Genomic DNA, 20,589 nt, shown 5'->3' with positions numbered 1-20,589 from the left:
CTTGGAGTCGATCGCGTTCACCCTGAAGTCGATCGCGTTCGGTAGAGGCTGTCAGGCTGACGAGGAACGCCTGTTGTAGCATCCTCTCCGCTTCGCTGGGGGAAGACGGTTGTAGAGGTGAGCCGCTCCTGGGTGAGCCGCTCGTTGGGGAGTCCTGGAGCTCTATTTCCTCGGCGCTCTCCTCCTCTTCTTCCGTGCAGAGTTCTCTCTCTGTAGGGTTGCCTTCCTCCCGGGGCTGGTCGGGGACTACTTCTTCGGTATTGGCGGGGGGTAAAGGCATGTCAGCTCCCTCCTGGTCCCCACCGTGAGCTTGGTCAGTTACATTAGAACCCACTAGGGCCTCTGTGGTCGGGGAAACCTGGTCGTTAAGGTCAGACATAATTTTACTTTCTACTTTTACCGCATTTACCGTTTGTAGAAGGCTAGGTAGTTGACTGACAGCGTAATCCTCTAAGTACTGAGGTGGCTGTCGTCTGCGCTGCGGGCGTTCTACGTTAGGAGGACCGTTTCGTGGAGTGTTTATCATAGGCCATTTTAATATTAATAACACTATATTAATATTACACTAGTTACCCTCCGGCTCGAAGGACCAATTGTAACTGAGGGGTACAATTCCCTGACTGTATTGATAAGTATGGTATTATTAAACCACTACCGCTTGTACTTTAACTTCTGGCCATCCAGTACATGATATAGATATGATGAACACTTTCCCACCTGATGAAACGAAGTCCACACAAATGTATAAATCGAATATTTTATATAGCAAAGGGTATATACAACGTTCACTTAATGACATTTATGATTTGAAATGCACTTGTATGGCAAATGAGTATTCGTAGGTAAATCAACATTGAATGTCCAATCTCTGGTTACGCAGGGAGCAAATATACAACCTGGTTCTTTAGGGAACTATAGCGATGGTACTTAAATGATTATAGCTGGATACACTAAGGGGGGGGGGGGGGTCCCGCTGGTTGTAAGACAGTAGGGGGGGGGTTAGAAGAGCCGCTGGCGGTATCCCATCTGGCCGACGATTTCTTGGGAGAATTCAGAGTCCTGAACACGATGCCCACAGAACCTCGGTCCGCAGATGAATACAGCTGGACCCTCTGGTGGACGGTAGCTGCCGGTCCACAGATGAAGAGACGTGAGGCGACCTCACTCGGGGTAGAGCGCCGTCTCACCTGGACTCCTCTCCGGGGGGTAGTTCCAACACTCAGCAGTGTTGGCCGTTATCCATGGAATAATCAAAGCACCCAAAGCATGTAGATAATCCAAGCCGTGGAAGGCTCGCCGTCGTCCGGGTAAAGTAATCCAATGTACAGGTCCACTCGTCCTGGCCCGTAGCTCCTCGGATGCAAGCACCACACGTGGTCTGCCCAGCCTGCTTAAGCCTCCAGATAACGTCAGGAACGATGGGGGTACTGCTCACTTTATAACTCTAACCGAACGATGCACCATACATAATAGACTATTATTAACTTAATAGAAATACGTCCAACTCGACGGTATAGTGCCAAACTATGACAATTCAACTATTAATCCACACGATGTCTCAATGCCTATTCTGAGGCCAAGTAGGCCTTACTGCACCACACGTGCGTCGTGGGTGAGGCTTCGCGTCTGTCACTAGGTTGGAGGGTAAAGAACTAATGGACTAAAAGAAAGTTCTACTTTACTTGCGCCATATATATATGCGCTGTGAACAAATAGTACCATTCGTATTTCGCCAGACGTATTCCTACGCGGAACCGGGCTTGCCACGACATGTTGGTCGGCACGATTGAACTTGAACCAAGGGGCATGGCTGCTGGCGCCAGGTTCTCGTCCAATGGTAGAATGAAACTATTATGGGCTGTTAGTAGACTAAAGGGATATTCAGTGCACATTGTACAAGGAATATACAGGGGATATCAAACGATATACAAATACTATTAAATATATATCCATAAATAAATATATATATTCGGTTTAATCTGATCCTTCACAACAAACATTATAGGAGAATCTATAGCGACAAAGCAAACAATCCACAAGGCGAGCATAATATGGGACAGTCAAAGCACACTTTATCTCCCTGTACTGTGGTTTCTTCTCAACCTTGGGGGGAATGGAATTGAGGTACATGAGTGTAGCAGATAAACATGCTCCTTTAAAAAAGTTCACAGTCAAATCAGCCCCATGGTTAGATAGTAGCTTAAGGATTTTAATGAATGAGAGAGACATAGCCAAAAAAGCATCAGTGTGTTCCAGTTCTGCTGCGCCAACAATTAGCATTTCAATGGTGTGTGTTTGTGTGTGTGTGGGGGTTGCGCCGCATTACAATGTCACACCTACAGTACATATACACAGTATAGTCACTCTACTTACCCCCCTGTTGGGATGGAGGGAGAGACGAGACAGACTGAATGAAAACTTGTTTTCAAGTTTAATGTACATTAGATCTCTTGTTTTCAAGTTCAAAGTACATTAGATCTCTTGTTTTCAAGTTTAATGTACATTAGATATCTTGTTTTCAAGTTCAATGTCTGTTGTGTTAATGGCTCTTAATCATATTAGATATCATGTGTTCCAAGTTCAATGTCTGTTGTGTTAATGGATCTTAATCACATTAGATCTCTTGTTTTCAAGTTCAATATCTGTTGTGCTAATAGAGTGTAAGGCAGGGTTCGAAATTAACGGGGGCTTGGGGCATAATGCCCTTGAAAATGGACAAAATGCCATCGAAAATCAGTTAAGGGGGGCACTTAATGCCCCCGACAGTTTACTAATTATATATATATATTTATCCGGTAATGGAGCGTCTGTGTATCGTACGGTTCATATGACGCGCAAATAAAAAAAATCATTTGGCGGAGCCGGTGTTCTGCACTGGCTGCAGGCAGCAGCAGCAGCAGCACTGCAGCCAGGTGCTAGTCAGTTTGTGTAAAAATGGCACGCACAATATAAATCAATCTTCATTACGACTTTAAAAACATAGCCATTAACATTACATAGGCCTACACACATCTTGCCATAGCGTTAGCAGTTTGTAAACACAACGCACGTTTTAACTATGGTAGCCCGACGCAGCCCGCAAGCTAATACTGTACAGTCAATGAAATGTCACCGTAGCTACTAGCTACTGTAGCAGAGGAGGAAATGGGAGTCTGAGAGGCGGGGTGTTTAAAGACAATGATAGGCGTTTATTCAACATCCAAAAAGGCTAACATACAACTGTGTTTTACTAACTCCAACCGGGACTATTGCCGCTTTTCCACTGCATGTTGATGTTATGAACTCCTCCTTGCCTGAGCTGGTGGTCTGTGACGCTAAAATGTCCGTGGGGACCCGGCGCCAACCCATAGATAGTTCCAACTCACCGAATTACGTAATCCACCACAGTTGCACTCAATATTTCAATAATGTTAGTCTAAATAAATGTAGACAGAAACATAATAATTTCAAGCAGAAAACGAATCTTTCCATTAAGAACTGACAATCAGGGAATTTAAACATGGTTGACATTGTTTTTGTGTGTTTAGTGCTGGCTGAGCATATTGTTTGTTTGCACTAAGTTAATACTTTGACAAATGTAGCCTATATTTTTCAGTCAGTTCGGTCTTTGTGTGCCAAACATTATTTAAGGCTGTAAACACTGTAAACCTTTTATTTTTTTTTTCCCCCTCCATTTTCCTCCGATTTTCTCCCATCCCAATGTTAGTCGTATGCCAATTCCCAGTCCCTTCCTGGTCGCTGCGCACTTACCCCCCACAGTCAGATCATCTGGGAGAGTGGAGGCTACCACGTGCTTCCTCCGACACACGTCCAGCCAATCACCGCTTCTTTTCACCTGGCAGCGCGGATTCTCATCGAGAGGGCGTAGCGTGTGGGAGGACCACACTATCCCCCTCAAGTCCTATCCGCGCTTAGCAGGCGCCCCGACCGAACTGTAGGAGTCACTGTTTACAACGACCCGGACCCACCCCGCCAGCTTCTCCCACCCTCTAATACAGCCAATTGTATTAGTGCAGACGGCCAGCCAAGCTGGTGACAACCCCGGAGCTGTGAGCTGGATTCGAACAGGCGAATCCAGCTCACAGCTCCGGGGTTGGTGACGAACGCAATCTCTGCTCGGCCACCTAACCGCTGCTTTTATTTTTATTTTTAATAAATGAGAAGCATGTTTAGATTTGAGTGTTAAATATTTTTTTTATAAAAATGTACGTATATCGAACTGAAAACCGTGACCCCAAAATCGTGATACGAACCAAACCGTCCATTTTGTGAACCGTCCCACCCCTACCGTTTATCATAAAAATTCAGTGCCCCCGAAATACAAAAAAAGCCCCCGAAAATCACCCCAGGTGAAAATCTGCATAAAATGTATACCTAGGTAAATGGAATATTGCTCCACTTCTACAAGGGCTATTTGCATATTCTTGGTATCTAGGAACATCTATGGACCTCAATGAATGTATTCTCAGTGTCAGAAATATTGTGTCTATTACTAGGCTTGCTTAAATTGTGATGAAACAAAGGAAAATATTAATTATGATTTTTCTTTTCATCTTTGACAGTGAATAAAACCATGATAATAATGACCAAACTTAAAGAACTGCCACTGAGCTCATTCAGTACCCTCTTGAGATCATGTGTACAAAAGATCTAAGGAAATTAATAAAGGGAAGATGATCAAATTGAAGGTTCTGTATATACAGTACTGAATTCTCCCATCCGGACCAATGCAATTTGAAATATTATTATAGAATATAGAATATATGCTTATACATTACCATATTATAGCCAATTCGCACATTTATATATATATATATATATATATATATATATATATATATATATATATATATATATATATATATATATAGTATCTTTCAAATGGCCGAGTTCAATTTGGATATAGTATCACCAGGCTTGCATAATAACAGATACTGATATTTACTGTAATCGACTGTAATATTTTATTTCCCCCACAGTGTAACCATATTGAAACTAATTTCAGATCTAATTCTTCCTACATGTTAACAATAGTTTGGAGAAACTGACTGCGTTTCAATATTTGTCAAAAACGTTACCTTTTGTAGCTTATTATCGCGAATCATAACTTACAATTATTGATATGATTCATTCAGAACGCCGAACTTTGAACCACCATAGTGGACCACAGGAAGTGTAGATTGGAGAAATTCCAACGCTGGCAGATAGCCAGCGATGTCCTCTGCAAAATGGCCGCAAAAAGATTCCAATTCCCATGGTTCAACATTTCCATATCCGGTTCCGGGTCAAAAAAACGTTTGCACATAAAAAACTTAAAATGATATAAATACACTTTTAACCTATTGCTAAACTATTGCCAACCTAACGTTTTACATTCTACATGTATTTGTGACATAGTAGTGATAATAATACTTGAAAACGGTTGATTTTAAAATCACAAATTATTTTCCATCTTCATAAAAATATAATAATAATTTAATAAGGTCAAAAGGGGTCGGTACCGACCCTGTCGAGTGGAACAGGTTAAGGGGGGCAAAAAAAGCCCTTGATTTTTTTTTTATATTTCTAACCCTGGTGTAAGGTGCTAGTTATATGACTCTTGAAATAATGTCATCTAGTGGCTCAGGAGGTAGAGCAGTCATCTGGTCATCAGAAGGTTCCCGGTTCGATCCCCCCTCCCGGCAGTGTGTCAAAGTGTCCTTGAGCAAGACGCTTAACCCCCAATTGCTCCTGATGAGCAGGTTGGCACCTCTGCCGTCTGTGAGTGAATGTGAGGTATAAGTTGTAAAGCACTTTGGATAAAAGCTCTATATAAATGCTGTACTCTGTCGTCTACTCTAAGCCATCCTAGGTTGTCAAAGTGGGCAGGGGTGAGGTGGGTTCTAGGGGTAAGGTCAAGTAGAAGTCTGACCAGTTTGTTTTGTGATGTTTGTAATCTTGTTTTTAGCGCCTTTGAGGTTGTCGTAAATTAATTGAATCAAAAAAGTATGGTACAAGTAAGGTTAGGGTTTTAAGGAGACACAGGGTCACAGCTAAAGAGGAAGGACGCTCGAGTCAAAAGCAAACAGCAAGGGATGCATTTTGGTTAATGGTTGAAATGACTGTGTCCCCACATCCCCCCTGGCGAGGTCAGATAGCCATAAAAAGCCTATACCAGAAGTAAAAAGTGTAACCTTCCCCCCTCTGTGACAGCTTAAGGACAGCCAGACAGTTGGTGCTATAGATTGAGGAAGAGATAGCAGGGAATAGCGTGCAGCTGGTCAAAACACAGTTTAATGACTTAAAAATGCAGAAAGTTAAGCAAGTTATTAAGCAACAGATAACTATAGGAGACAAATCAAGAAAGTACAAGCAAAATGACACTAAAAAGGAGACTAATTGATCACTGAGAAGTGTAATAACCAGACTCACTGCTAAAGGGAAACACCACATAGGTTCCTCTCAAATTGGAGACAGAGAGGGAAATTGGATCAAATGCTGAAATACCCACTAAAAGAACATTAATAAAATAGGAGAAAACATATCATTGTCAAAGAAATAAGATTCTAGTTAATTTAGGACTAATAGTTAAAGACCATTACCAGCGAGAGACTAAATTAAATAACACAGGATTTAGAACTTAAATTAAGACAAAGTAAGATTAAAACAACTATTACCTTTTCTCCTGATACATTAATTAGATATGGAGTTTTGCATCAAACATTATACAGGTTGTTATAAGGAAACTGTGGCCGCAATGATCTAAATCTGAATTATACTATAGGATTTAGATAGTCTAGCACAATCTGGAATGTAACAGTAAAAAAGCATTTAGTAAAGTAGTGTGTGTTCATTTAGTAAGAAAAAGGTTAAAACTAGGAAATTGAAAATGAGTGACCCTGATGTAAACTTTCCAAAGAGGGTTTTTGCTAATCTAAATCCCTTTGGCAAAGTTGTGTGTATTGTGCTGTGTTGTACCCATTCTGCAAATCTGTGAGCAAATTATTCATTCATTTAGTCAATCAAATAATAAAGGTTTAGTCCGTTTCAGTAGAAGGAAGGAAACGGTTGAAATAGATGTCCCTTCCTTATTTGGTTAGAGATCGTGTTAAACCAATGAAAATAGGGATCGGAGTCTCCTTCTGTGACATCACGGAGCGGAAACTCGACCTAGGGCGTGGGTTGGGGAATTCCTATATATTCTACCACAGGTTGAGAAGGAGAGCACGCACGGAGACGAGAACACCACGAGGACGCACGGAGAAAGCAGCTTGAGAAGACCTCACCAGCGCTGAAAACCTATCCAATCGAGACGTGCTGCAGATGCTGTTATAGAATAAGAAAAGTTAAACGAGAACTTTAAGCTGTCTTTGGATCTTCCAATAAACGACAGCCGACTGTCATTGTACATTAGCGCCTGGCTCCGACTCCATCTCATTTTATAAGAATTGAACTAAAACGTGTGAGTACAACAGCAGAGATACTAGAAAGAGATCCACTATACGATCAGTCATTTAGAAATACACGTCAATCTGGAGCCGTTTTCCTAAACTGAAAAATCCACTATACCATCTTTCGAAGACAAAATCTCTCACTGGCAGAGCAACGACGTTTTCAACGACTGTCTACACTCTACACAACGGATATCCAAGCACCGGCAGAGAGTAAACGGTAAGTTGCAACAAGGGAGATGGGTTTAGAAAGATGGAGTTTGGGCAGCTGTGAATCGTGGGTTGTGACGGAGCGGATAATGACATCAGAGCGGCCGAGATTTGGTTCCAGTTCTCACAAGACTGACTGGTTTCGGCCATATGATGAAGAGTTAAACGCTGGAAACAGAGGAGGGGACGCGGGCAGTTGGGACAGGACGCAATCATAAATGTAATAGACTAGATTGTGTTCGTTCGGCCGCGTCGTCAGAAAGGTAAATTGCTTTTTCCGTGCTATCAATCACGAACTTCACTCTTAGAATCGGCACGCATGTACGGACGAGTTTAAAAAGACGTTTTGAGACGGATCTGATATATGGTGGCCCGACGTAAATCTGCTTATAGAATTCGCCAATTTGTACGGATTCATAGGAAGGCATTTGGTCGATTGAGGGAGAGACGTGTAGTCTCCTCAACGATACTTGAATGTCAAAGATAGAGAGGTTGAGAAGAGGGTTGGTGGGGGTAAAAAGTAAGCCTTGGGATGAAGCACTTGTGGAAACTGCGCTTAAAATAGAATTAAAAGAAAGGCACTTAGAAGCATTATGAGTTAGTATATAAAGCACTGTTTAGTAGCGGGGCTAATAAAGACCTGTGTAGAAATGTATAAAAATATGGGTAAGGGATGTAAATTGAGATATGCATTAATTCGGTGTGATAGGAGGCTGATGCGCCAGCTTAACATTAGCGTCGCGAGGTGCGGCGGAAACCGTGATAAAAGTTGCCGTTGGAACCCGTGAGCTAATGTTATGCTGAGACAGGCTGGATACATGCTAAAGCTAGGCTACAAGCTAACGGGTGATGCTGGGAGCCGGTGGAGCTTATAGCATCGTGTCGGGTGGCTGGAAAGCTACCGGGCGGGGCTACATGCTGTATTGAGCTGCCCAGGGCTGAAGGTTATTATAATGTTGGATGAGAGTATGTGTGTGATTGTGGCGTTGTATGAAAGAGAATGGGGATGAGTTGTTTAGGAGGTTAGGAATGAATGAATGAAACAGATAATTTTGTAAACAAATGAAGTCCCGTGACAAAGCCTCGCGTGTTGCTATTCTGGTGTCCAACGAGATCTCAGAAATGGCGGACGTGACGTAGTTTCGGGGATGACGTCTGCAGGAAGCCGGCCTGCAAGACGAACTACAATTCGGTGCAGGGGATTCTGGGTGTTGGGGTTAAAATTGAGAGGGCACGTGGGCTGGCGTGCTACGTAATGATGCACGTATTGTTAGAAGGTTGAGGGCGCCTCCTGCAGGATGTTTGGGGGTACTGTGGTGCAATAGAAGTGATGTGCGAAAAAATGCAGCAGGGGGCGATGTTGTCTTAGGAATTAATATAGCCTCTGTTGTGCCACGGTCCCCTTGCTGTGAGGGGTGCTTTCAAATCTCCCTCATCTCCCTCCCTCCCTCCCTCCCTCCTTCTCTCTCCCCCCCTCCCTCCCTCCCTCCTCCCTCCCTCTCCTCTCCTCTCCTCTCCTCTCCTCTCCTCTCCTCTCCTCTCCTTTCCTCTCCTCTCCTCTCCTTTCCCTCCCTCCCTTCCTTCCCTCCCTCCCTCCTTTCCTTTCCTCTCCTCCCTCCCTCCCTCCTTCCCTCTTCTCCCTCCCTCCTCCCCCCCCTCCTCCCCCCCCCCTTCCCTCCCTCCTTCCCTCTTCCCCCTCCCTCCCTCCTCCCTCCCTCTCCTCTCCTCTTCTCTCCCTTCCTCCCTCCCTCCCTCCCTCCCTCCTCCCTCCCTTCCTCTCCCTTCCTCCTTTCCTTTCCCTCCCTGTCTCCCTCACTTCTCTCCCTCCCTCCGTTTCTCTCCCTTCCAATCTCCCTCACTTCTCTTTCCCTCCCTATGTGGTACAGTCAGCAGAGGTTTAGTGTGAACCCGCCTCCCCTCCATCCTCTCCTCCCCGATCCCTCCCTTCTCCCCCCCTCTCCTCTCCCTCCCCCCTCTCTCCTCTCCTTTTCCCTCCCTCCTTTCCTCCCTCCCTCCCTTCCTCTCTCCCTTGAACCCCCCTCCCCTCCTCTCCCTCCCTCTCCCTTCCTCTCCACTCCTCCCTCTCTCCCTTCCTCCCTCCCTTTCCCTTCTTTCCCCAGGAGTACCCCCCCCTACAGTGATGCACCCTTCCCCCCCCTTTCCCTAGACGCCTCCCTCCCCTCCCTCCCTAGTGTATCGTTCCCTCATTTCCGTTTATGCTATGGTATATGCCCCCCGCCCCGCTGTAGGATTGAGATATCAGTTCTCTCCGCCAGAGGGGTGAGACCCCGTGCGGAAATGGTGCGCTTTTTGCCCCCCCCCCCCCGTCCCTTCCTTGTCTCTGGGTCCCTTTTGGGGGGATCCGGTCTGGGTTCTGTGACGCTGTAGGCAGGGTCTAGGGTGCTAACAGGGTTGGGGTGTTGAATGTGGGGATTAATTGGGCAATTAAGGTTGTCTAATGCTTGACTGATCTGACTATTGAAAGATGGTGAAAGGCCAGACGGTGGAACGGCGGCCTGCACCACAGGGCTGGTTCGCACGGACAATCGCAAGAATGAGGGGAACCAGTGCGCCATCTGCATCATCACAGATGACTCGGGGTGCCCTGGTCAGGTCAAAAAGACTTATGAGGGAACTTCAGGAGGTCAGACGTCTGGGTGGCAGTTTTATTACAGCAGAATTGGTTGGGGATGATCTGTTTAGCTGGGAGATTAGGTTGTTTCAGTTGGATGTGGACTCCTTGTTGTGGCAGGATATGAAGGAGGCTAAGACGGAGTTTATATTGTTGGGTGTCTCTTTTCCGCAGGATTTTCCGTTCTCTCCGCCTTTTATGAGGGTACTCTCCCCGAAGTTAGAACATGGTTATGTGAGCAAGGGTGGGGTCATATGTATGGAATTATTGACACCAAGTGGTTGGTCTAGCGCTTATACCATGGAGGCTGTCGTGAGGCAATTTGCGACTAGTCTAGTGATGGGTCAGAGTCGCATGGTTAAGGGGGGAGAGGGAGCGGGAGGGGCGTCTTTGAGTCAGAAAGAGGCAGAGGCAGCCTTTAAAACACTGGTGGAGACCCATGATAGGTTTGGCTGGCGATCTCCACCAAAGTCGGAAGGTTAGGAGGCAACGCCGACCGCCATTTAGACATAGGTAGTGTTGTGGTATGTGGTGGTATTGTTGTTTCGGCCCCCCCTCTCGTCAGATATTTCTTCCCCCTCCCCTCCTGTCCTAGCTCCTTTCCGAGGTGCGTCACTCCCTCCCTAGTGGTGTACTCCCTCACGGGACGTTCCCTCCCTTCCGGTCTAGCATAAACGTGCTCTGGTCTAGACCGGGTCTCCTCTCCTCTGGGGGAATTGGGTGTGCTCCCTCCCTCCCGGGCCTTTCCCAGTGTGTGTCCCCATCCCCGGCCCGGGGGCGCCTTCCCACCCCCCCTCTTCCACTCTCCTATTAGGGATATAGTGGAGGGTTGGTTAGGGGGAAAAGTAGGAAGGGGTAAAATGTTGTATAGTGAACAGTTTGTAATAAGGGATGTTGTTGGTTGTTGTCTGTGGGGCGTTGCAGGGAGAGTGGGGAGACGTGCAGCAGGAGGAGGGAAGCAGAGATAACGCAGATGAGTGCAGGCCGGTCCAAGGATGTTTGGTTTGTCTAGGCGTGCGGAGTGCGTGTTGGTTTTGGGCGCTCTGGTAACGGGTTGGTTGCTTGTTGTGGCGGAAGTTTTGTTTTATTTTTGGCCCCAGGCACCCGAACTTATAAATATAGACGTGGACAGGCGAGAATTGCGTGAGCCTCACACGAATATGTTTATAAAGATAGCAAGGGAGGTGGCGAAAAGTGCAAATAAAACTGATTGTTATGTGTGTGGCCTAGCGCCAGAGTCGTCTGCAGCCGGTTTGCCGTTGATGGCCCACCCAGTCACTGAGTGTCATAACTCTGTACTGAGGGGTTTTAATCTACCTTTCCTATGTAAGGGTGTGAGTGAGAAGAGGCAAGAGGGGTATCATAAGGCAAAGGGTTTGTTAGGGGCAGTGGCGGAGCAGGCTGTGTTGGATGTTACGCCTATTCCAGTGGCAGTTAGGCCAGAAGAGTTTACGAGGTGTGAGGACGGCGAAAATGGTAAATATATGGGCACGCTGGGAAATTGTGTAGGAGGGGTGAGCCTGGGGGCTGCGAAGGTGGCGGCACGGGCACCCCCAGGTACGTATTGGATTTGTGGGGACAATGCATATGCAGCGTTACCGGCAGGTTGGAAAGGAAGGTGTGCGTTGGGATATCTGGTACCGGCGATGAGGATAACTGATGTTTTGCCGACGCACCCTAGGGCTAGGAAGGCGCGAGCTGTGAGTGCGGATCATTTTTTTAGGGTGGCACTTCCTGCGTATGGGACGTATGCTAATTGGCAGGAGATTGATCACTTGGCTGCATTGTTTGAAGAGATGACGATCACAACAACTAAGGGGTTTAGCCTAGAGAATGAGGAGATGCGGTCGTTGAGATTAATGGAGATGCAGACAAGGGCGGCTATGGATTTTTTGTTGTCAGCTTCAGGGGGTACGTGTGCGTTGATTGGTCAGGAATGCTGTACATATGTGCCAGCAAATGATGAGATAGGGATGCCAGATGTGATAGAACATTTGAAGAACATTACGAGGGATCTCCATGAGACTCGGGAGACATCGTGGGAAGATTGGGGTCAGGAGCAGATGGGGTATATAGGTTGGGTGATAGTTAAGTACGTTCTCTGTGCAGTAGTGATATTTGTGATATTGGTCGTGTGTGTGTCGGTGATTAGAGCATGCTTTGGGTATCTGATTAGGACTCTCTGCGCAGCCGGTCCGGTGGTCGAGAAGTCACTCCGCTCGGCTGCACCTGTTATGACTAGGATAATGGCGGTAAAGGAGGATGACGAAGGGGGCCGAGCGGGGGTGGGCGTTCCGTTGGTGCAAAGGTACCATGAGTACGCCCTGTCTGTCGCTTTTTGATCTGGGCTGCTGGACAGTCTGGGTCAAGGGGTGAGGGATGGGGTGTGCATGGGGTATGATATTGGGGGACGTGCCTGGGGATATTGTAAAGATAATGTTGTTTTTGTGAATGAGTTTTGTTTCCATAAGTAGGTACAAGGAGGAGGACTGTGTTGAGTTGTTAGGTCCCTGGGGTCTGGTGCTGAGTCTGTACGGTTATGCATGATCGTTTAGCAGGGCACTGGGCTTCCTGGGGTAAGTGACAAGAAGGGGTGCCTGGGCGTTAACTACCTTGTACCTGTGGTGAGGTTATCCTGTCCTCTGTGGGGAGTCTGTAATGGACGCTTCGGAAAACAGAGGGTGGGGCCTCGCGGCGTGCAGGGAGTGATGTCGGAAGGTGCGTAAAAACAAAGTTAGTGGACACGTGTCTGAGGAGGACAAATGTCCACTGGGGGGAAGTAGTATTGAAAAATGGGAACAAGATGATTGAATGAAATGTAATAAGGGCTGAGACACTAATCAAAAACTTTGTGATTTTCGAGGTGAAACAGAACATTGGAGCGGGAGAACGGGGAAAACATCGGAAAGCGGATATTCAACGAAGGAGGAGTCAACATAGAAGCGGAAATAAGGGAGTAGACACCGAAAACGCAAACACCACTGTCAATCACAACATCTCTCAAAAATTTGAAAAAAATTGTATGAATTTTTGGAAAGCAAGATGGCCGTCACTACCTTTCCTCTGCTCAGGGTTTCCTGAAATACTTTACAATCCTTTAGAAATCACCAAAATACAGTGCCATCCATACAGAATGAAATCACCACTGATGGCAAAGTAATGTTTATTTCCAGTTTTTGGGTAAATCTTTGCAAGTTGGTGTATTTTGAACAAGGACATTGTTAAAGGCCTGGGAGCAGCACATGGTGGTTTGAAACATAGTAGTATCTCATTAAGCCTTTTTCTTTGTCTACTTGTGACCGGCTGGAGCAAAGATGACTATGACGATCAAAAAACTGGCAGAGGAATTTGAAGAATTTAAAAAATCACTAAATTTTATGACTGAGGAGATCAGCAAAGTGGTAAAACAACAAGGTGACATCATGAAACTAATGAAGGAGGTTCGTGAGTTGAAGGCCACAATCAACCAAAGGGACCAGAAGATCGAACTGATGGAACAAAGGATTGACGACTTGGAGCAGTACTCTCGTGCTGATGACCTTATCATCACTGGGCTGGAAATCAAACATCGCAGCTATGCCAGAGCAACAGCCGGTGACCGACAAGGTGAGGATGCACCACCTGAGGAACTGTATACAGTAGAGCAGCAAGTGGTTCAATACATGAGAAGTAAGAACATTCCCTTAGAGAGCCAGCACATCTCGGCTTGTCACATTCTCCCAAGCAAGGACAAAAAAAACACCAAGACCACGATTGTTGTCAAGCTTGCAAATCGAAAGCATAAGGTTGAAGTGTTGAGACAATCCAAAAACCTTAGAGATACTGGAGTGTATATAAACGAGCACCTAACAAAGAAGAATTCTGAAATAGCTTGGTATGGCCGTGCCCTCAGAAAGCAAAACAAGATCCAAGCAACCTGGTCAAGAAATGGAAAAGTATTTATAAAGTTAAACGGACCACCAGAGCAGGCCAGGGTGGTTGCGGTACGAAATCTGAATGATCTGGAGCAATACAAGTGACAATGCCTAAATATATTTTTTTGGGACCGATGACTTGGATTTCATTCATGCTGTTTACCTTATTGACTGAGTTTTTTTCTGGTAGGCCTGTATGGCCAAGATGTTTTCTGTCTGGACATGTGGAAGATATGTTTCTTTTATGTTTTTTTTTGTTCTTTGTTTTTTTTGGCTTTTTCATTTTCAACTTTATGGCATTCTTTGGTTGGCATAGAACCTATGGTCTGAAAGAGATATCATGGATTATTTTTTATCTATACTGTCTATTGGGATTCCATTTTCTTTTTTTGGACTGGGATTCTGTTTCCTACCGCATGTTGAATGCATGGATACTGCAGACTGAAAGAGATAACTTGAATTACTTTTTGCTCGACTATGGACATGGACTATTGTTTTCAATTTTGGATCTGGGTGTGTATATGTTTTCCACGGACAGTTATGGCATGGACTACTTTTGTGGAGAGGCATTGTGGACAACTACAGCATGGACTATGGAGATGTGTCTTGGGCAGCCAAGGGCTCATGTTGGCCAGCTGTATGGTATGGTCAACTTGGGTGGAATTGTATTTGGAGATACATACATGGGTGACTTTAAAGAAGTAGGCTCACTGGAGCCCGGAAATCAAGTACATAACCACAATGTCGGATACGGAAGAAATATATGATTTTGAATATGATGTTGATCCTGAGACTCATGTGTTTAATGCAATTAATAATACCTGTAAATATTATACAGATGAACAGCTTAATGACATTGTTAAACCAGAAAATAGGTTTTCGTTGATACACCTAAATTGTAGAAGCCTTTATGCGAATTTCACCAAGATTAATGAATACTTAAAAACATTTAATAATAGATTTTCAGTTATAGCATTATCTGAAACGTGGTTAAAGCAGGAGAATTGTGCTGATTTTCACTTGGAGGGTTATGAGCTGTATCACCTGGATAGAAACAACAAAAGGGGAGGGGGCGTGGCCCTGTATGTGGACAGTGACTTGAAATGTAAACAAGTGCAAAGTATAGTAATCGATGACTTAATGGAAGGTATAACTGTGGAAATTGAAATGGATAAGGTGAAGAATATTGTTGTTACTTGTGTATACAGAACACCAGGGTCAAGCATAGAATCATTTAAAGACAGTTTGGAAGAGTTATTGAATGGGTTAAATGAGAGCAAAACATGTCTGATTTGTGGAGACTTTAACATTGATCTCTTAAAGCAATCTAATCACTGCACGTCAGATTTTGTGGATGCTCTATATGGCAGAGGGTTCTACCCACTGATCACAAAACCCAGTAGAGTAACCTCAACTTGTGCTACATTAATTGACAATATTTTTATAAACACTTTGGAGAACAATATTAAAAGCGGACTTGTGATAAATGATATTAGTGACCACTTACCTATATTTGTAATATATGACTGTCAAATTAAGACAAAGAAGGAAGAAAACTCCCTTAGATACACAAGGGTAAGAACTGATGACACAATAGCCAAGTTCAGGAATGATCTGGTTAATGAGGAGTGGAAAGGGGTTTATGTGGAAGAAGTAAATGCTGCATATGAGGCATTTTTGGACATTTACTTGTCGCTGTATGAAGAACACTGTCCAATGGTAGTACGGAAGCAAAAATGTAATTATAAAATAAAACCCTGGATGACAAAGGGCTTACAAAATGCAAGTAAAAAGAAAAACAAACTCTATAGAGATTTTATCAAATTAAGAACAAAAAAGGCTGAAAATCAATATAAAGCTTACAAAAATAAATTAACTACTATAATTAGAAATGCAAAGAAAGAACACTATAATAATGTCTTAAAGGAAAATATAAATAATATCAAAGAAACTTGGAAGATTTTACGAAATGTCATTGGAAGCAAAGCTGTATCTGCAGATTTACCCAATTACTTCATTAATGACAACAATATGGTTATTAAAAACGTGAATGAAGTGGTAAATGAATTTAATTCATTTTTTGTAAATGTAGGCCCAAACCTTGCTAAGAATATCCAAAGTCATAATGAAGGGAAAGCAAATAAAGACTGGACAGGGGAAAGTAAAGTGTTGCAGTCTATGTTTCTAGGACATGTGAGTGAAAGACAAATTATAGAAATAGCATTAAATTCAAAAAATAAGACATCAACTGACAGTGATGGAATTGACATGATAATTGTGAAGAAGACCATTGATTGTATAATTAACCCCCTGTGTCATATTTTTAATCTTTCCTTTCAAACAGGCACCTTTCCAGACAGAATGAAAATAGCAAAGGTTATTCCTCTATTTAAATCTGGGGACAAACACAGCTTTACCAACTACAGACCAGTGTCTTTGCTTTCACAATTTTCCAAGATTCTTGAAAAAGTGTTTGCTCATAAATTAGATAGTTTTATTGAAAAGAATAACCTGCTGAGTGAGAGTCAGTATGGATTCAGGGCAAATCGATCAACAGCCTTAGCCTTAATGAATATATATGAAGAAATAACCACAGCAGTAGATGAGAGGAATTACACAATAGGGGTGTTTATTGACTTAAAAAAAGCATTTGATACGATAGATCATCACATTTTAATTTCTAAATTACAAACATACGGTGTGAGAGGGGTGGCGATGAACTGGTTAAGTAGCTATCTTGAAAATAGACAACAATATGTACAACTCTCTGGTTACACATCTGAATGTATGAATATTGAATGTGGTGTCCCTCAAGGTTCGGTCCTGGGGCCCAAACTTTTTATTTTATATATTAATGATATATGTGAAGTGTCAAACATATTGAAATTTGTTTTATTTGCTGACAATACAAATTTCTTCAGTTCAGGAAAATACCTTAAAAAATTAGCAGATGATATTGTAAATGAAATGTGTAAACTTAAGATATGGTTTGATAACAATAAGCTATCCCTAAATTTGGAAAAAACGAAATTTATGATATTTACTAATCGAAAGAAGGACAATGTGGCATTATGTATTGACGGAGTTAATATTGAAAGAGTATCCGAGTTAAAATTTTTGGGTGTTATGTTGGATGAGAAATTGACATGGAAGCCACATATAATGTACATAAAAAATAAGGTAGCCAAGAGTGTTTTTGTTTTGAACAAGGCAAAGAATGTGCTTGATTATAATTCTATGCGAATATTATATTGTTCACTCATCCTACCATATTTGAGTTACTGTGTGGAAGTGTGGGGTAACACGTATGAAAGCAACATAAAGCCATTATTTATATTACAGAAGAGAGCAGTAAGAATAGTTCACAATGTAGATTCAAGAGAACATACCAACGAATTATTTATTAAATCCAGACTATTGAAACTTAAAGAGTTAGCTGAAATACAGACTTTATTAGTTTTGTTTAGAGCAAAATGCAGAGTATTACCAGCAAATATACAGAGGTTGTTCGTTCCCTGTCCAGATGACAGCAGAAGGAAATTAAATTTTAAACACCAATTTGCACGAACAACCTTAAAACAAAGGTGCACCTCAGTTATAGGTATCAAACTATGGAACTCTTTGCAGAACGATGAAAAGAGTTCCAATAATATATTTCACTTCAAAAGGTTGTGCAAAGAAAAGATACATAGACAGTATAGCACAGTTTAGTATAATATTGCAGTTTAGCGTGTCAGGACGTAGCATAGAGTTGTAGTGTAGGCCAGTATGAGTATAGTAATATAGTATATAGCAGCGTAACATAGAATAATAATATATTAAAATATTGTATAATACTGTACCAATATGGTGTAGAATAAATAGTATGATTTAGTTATATTATAATAAAATAGAAATTAGATAGTATATAGAAGTATAATACATTATATAAGTGTGTGTGTGTGGGGGTGTGTGTGTGTAAATGAATTAACCTAAATATGTAGTTTGACTGATAGATAGACAAAATGGGTTTATTTATGTTGATTTAATTTGGTTGTGTTGATGTTAAATTTTTATTTATTTTTTGCAAAATGGGTATATTCTGTTTGGTTTTACACAATATGTCTATCGGTGTGTTGTACGTGTGTAGGGGCAGGTATATATAAGATTTTTTCTTCTTCCTGTTCCTTTCGGCCATGGTATTTTTTGTGAATTATGTGAATATGTACTGTTGGACTGTGGTGATTCCATGTACGGATAAATAAAATGATGATGATGATGATCGTTTAGCAGGGCACTGGGCTTCCTGGGGTAAGTGACAAGAAGGGGTGCCTGGGCGTTAACTACCTTGTACCTGTGGTGAGGTTATCCTGTCCTCTGTGGGGAGTCTGTAATGGACGCTTCGGAAAACAGAGGGTGGGGCCTCGCGGCGTGCAGGGAGTGATGTCGGAAGGTGCGTAAAAACAAAGTTAGTGGACACGTGTCTGAGGAGGACAAATGTCCACTGGGGGGAAGTAGTATTGAAAAATGGGAACAAGATGATTGAATGAAATGTAATAAGGGCTGAGACACTAATCAAAAACTTTGTGATTTTCGAGGTGAAACAGAACATTGGAGCGGGAGAACGGGGAAAACATCGGAAAGCGGATATTCAACGAAGGAGGAGTCAACATAGAAGCGGAAATAAGGGAGTAGACACCGAAAACGCAAACACCACTGTCAATCACAACATCTCTCAAAAATTTGAAAAAAATTGTATGAATTAAGTAAATGATTATTCATACTGTTGATAACCAATCTCTCAAAAATTAGATGTGGTATGAATATTAGATAGAAGATATATTCATACTGGAAAAAGTGAAATTCCAGTTGAAAAATTAAAAAGAACTGTTGTATTTTGTGCTCTATTTTTTCAGCAGTTCTGCCAGGCAACAAGGGCACCACAAGTCAGGTAAGACTACAGATCACCAGTGAAAAGGGAAAGGAGAGAATAGACAGGGCTACAGGTACCGTTAGCGGTTGTTCGAGTAGGAGATAGTCACACAAGCATAGACACCTACACTTAGACAGGGAATACAAAGATCACTCTTGCCTGCTGCCATTTAAAAAAAATAAAATAAAGTACATGAGAAGAAGAAACGCATATAGAAAAATGACAACGGAGGCGAGTAAAGATGTGAGTACACCAATTGGTTGGATGGAGGATACCCCGATACAAGTGCTTGCTAAAAATAATCCTTACACAGAGGACAATCCTTACTATGTGGAAAGACTTATTGAATTATCAGAGAAATGGAATAAAAGATGGCCACACATCACCAAACCCTGGCCTATTGAGGGCTCTTTTGATTTAGAAATAATATCAGATCTGCATGCTCTAATTAGGACATATAGAACGGGAGAGGAAAAAGTGGGAAAGCTGACAAAGAGAGGGAAAAAACGCATGTTAGAAATGGACACCTTATCAAAATTCGCTCGGGAAGCTGAGAGAAGGAAGAGTATGGTTGAGGACAGTTCGACTGTCAATAAGGAGGCCCTGCCGACAGAGGAGCTAGCTCCCATTCTGATCACTCCCCTGGCCCCTAAAAGGACAATAGTCATCTCCCAAAAAGCACCTGAGGTAATTATAGCACCTCCACCATATGCCAGCAGGAATAGGGAACCAATCTACCCTATCCTGCCTATAATAGACATGGATAGTCAATACGAGATAACCAATAATAGCGGCCGTAGAACAGAGATGGGACGGGCAGTGGCAACAATCACCCTAACACCTGAAGTAGACGAAACGGACCAGGAGAGAAGAAGGGAGCGAGACGTTCAGTCCCACAGTATTCCTTATCCCAGGGCGGCGGAGAGATATCAAGACGAAGAGAGACATCGAGGCATATATACACCACTCAGTTCCGCAGCCAAAGAAATTCTCTGGGCAGAAGGAGAGGGACGTCGAAGCGATGACATCAGGGAGATAGACGACAAAATAGATAGTCTATACGTCAGGAGTCGCAGCCACAGAGGAGACTATCCCCGGGAGAGGTCAAGACAAGCTCCCAGCTATCGCCGGTCCTATTCCCCCGAAGCCCGCGAATACTGGGAAGACACAGAGGACGAGGACCAGACATGGGAGCCCCAGAACAAGTACCAGGAGAAAGACAGAGAACGAGAGGAAGAGGAGAGAAGGGAGAGACCCATCAAAGGAGTGACGCCGAAGACCTTACCTGCTCCAAAATTCACTACAACACTCTCCGTGCCCTCACCTTCCCTCGAAGGAAGCAACCGGCGGATGAAACTGACGGCTACCATGGAGGAATTAAAGCGACGACATCATGGGATGAATAAGGAAAACCGAGAGATGGAAGCACAGATACAGGCCTACCAAGAGGAAAAAGACACTGATTCCGAGGGATACCGAGCAATCGCCGAA

This window comes from Notolepis coatsorum (assembly GCF_963971535.1).
Source record: "Notolepis coatsorum genome assembly, chromosome: 2".
NCBI classification, from domain to species: Eukaryota; Metazoa; Chordata; class Actinopteri; order Aulopiformes; family Paralepididae; genus Notolepis; species Notolepis coatsorum.
This window is presented reverse-complemented; position numbering follows the sequence as displayed.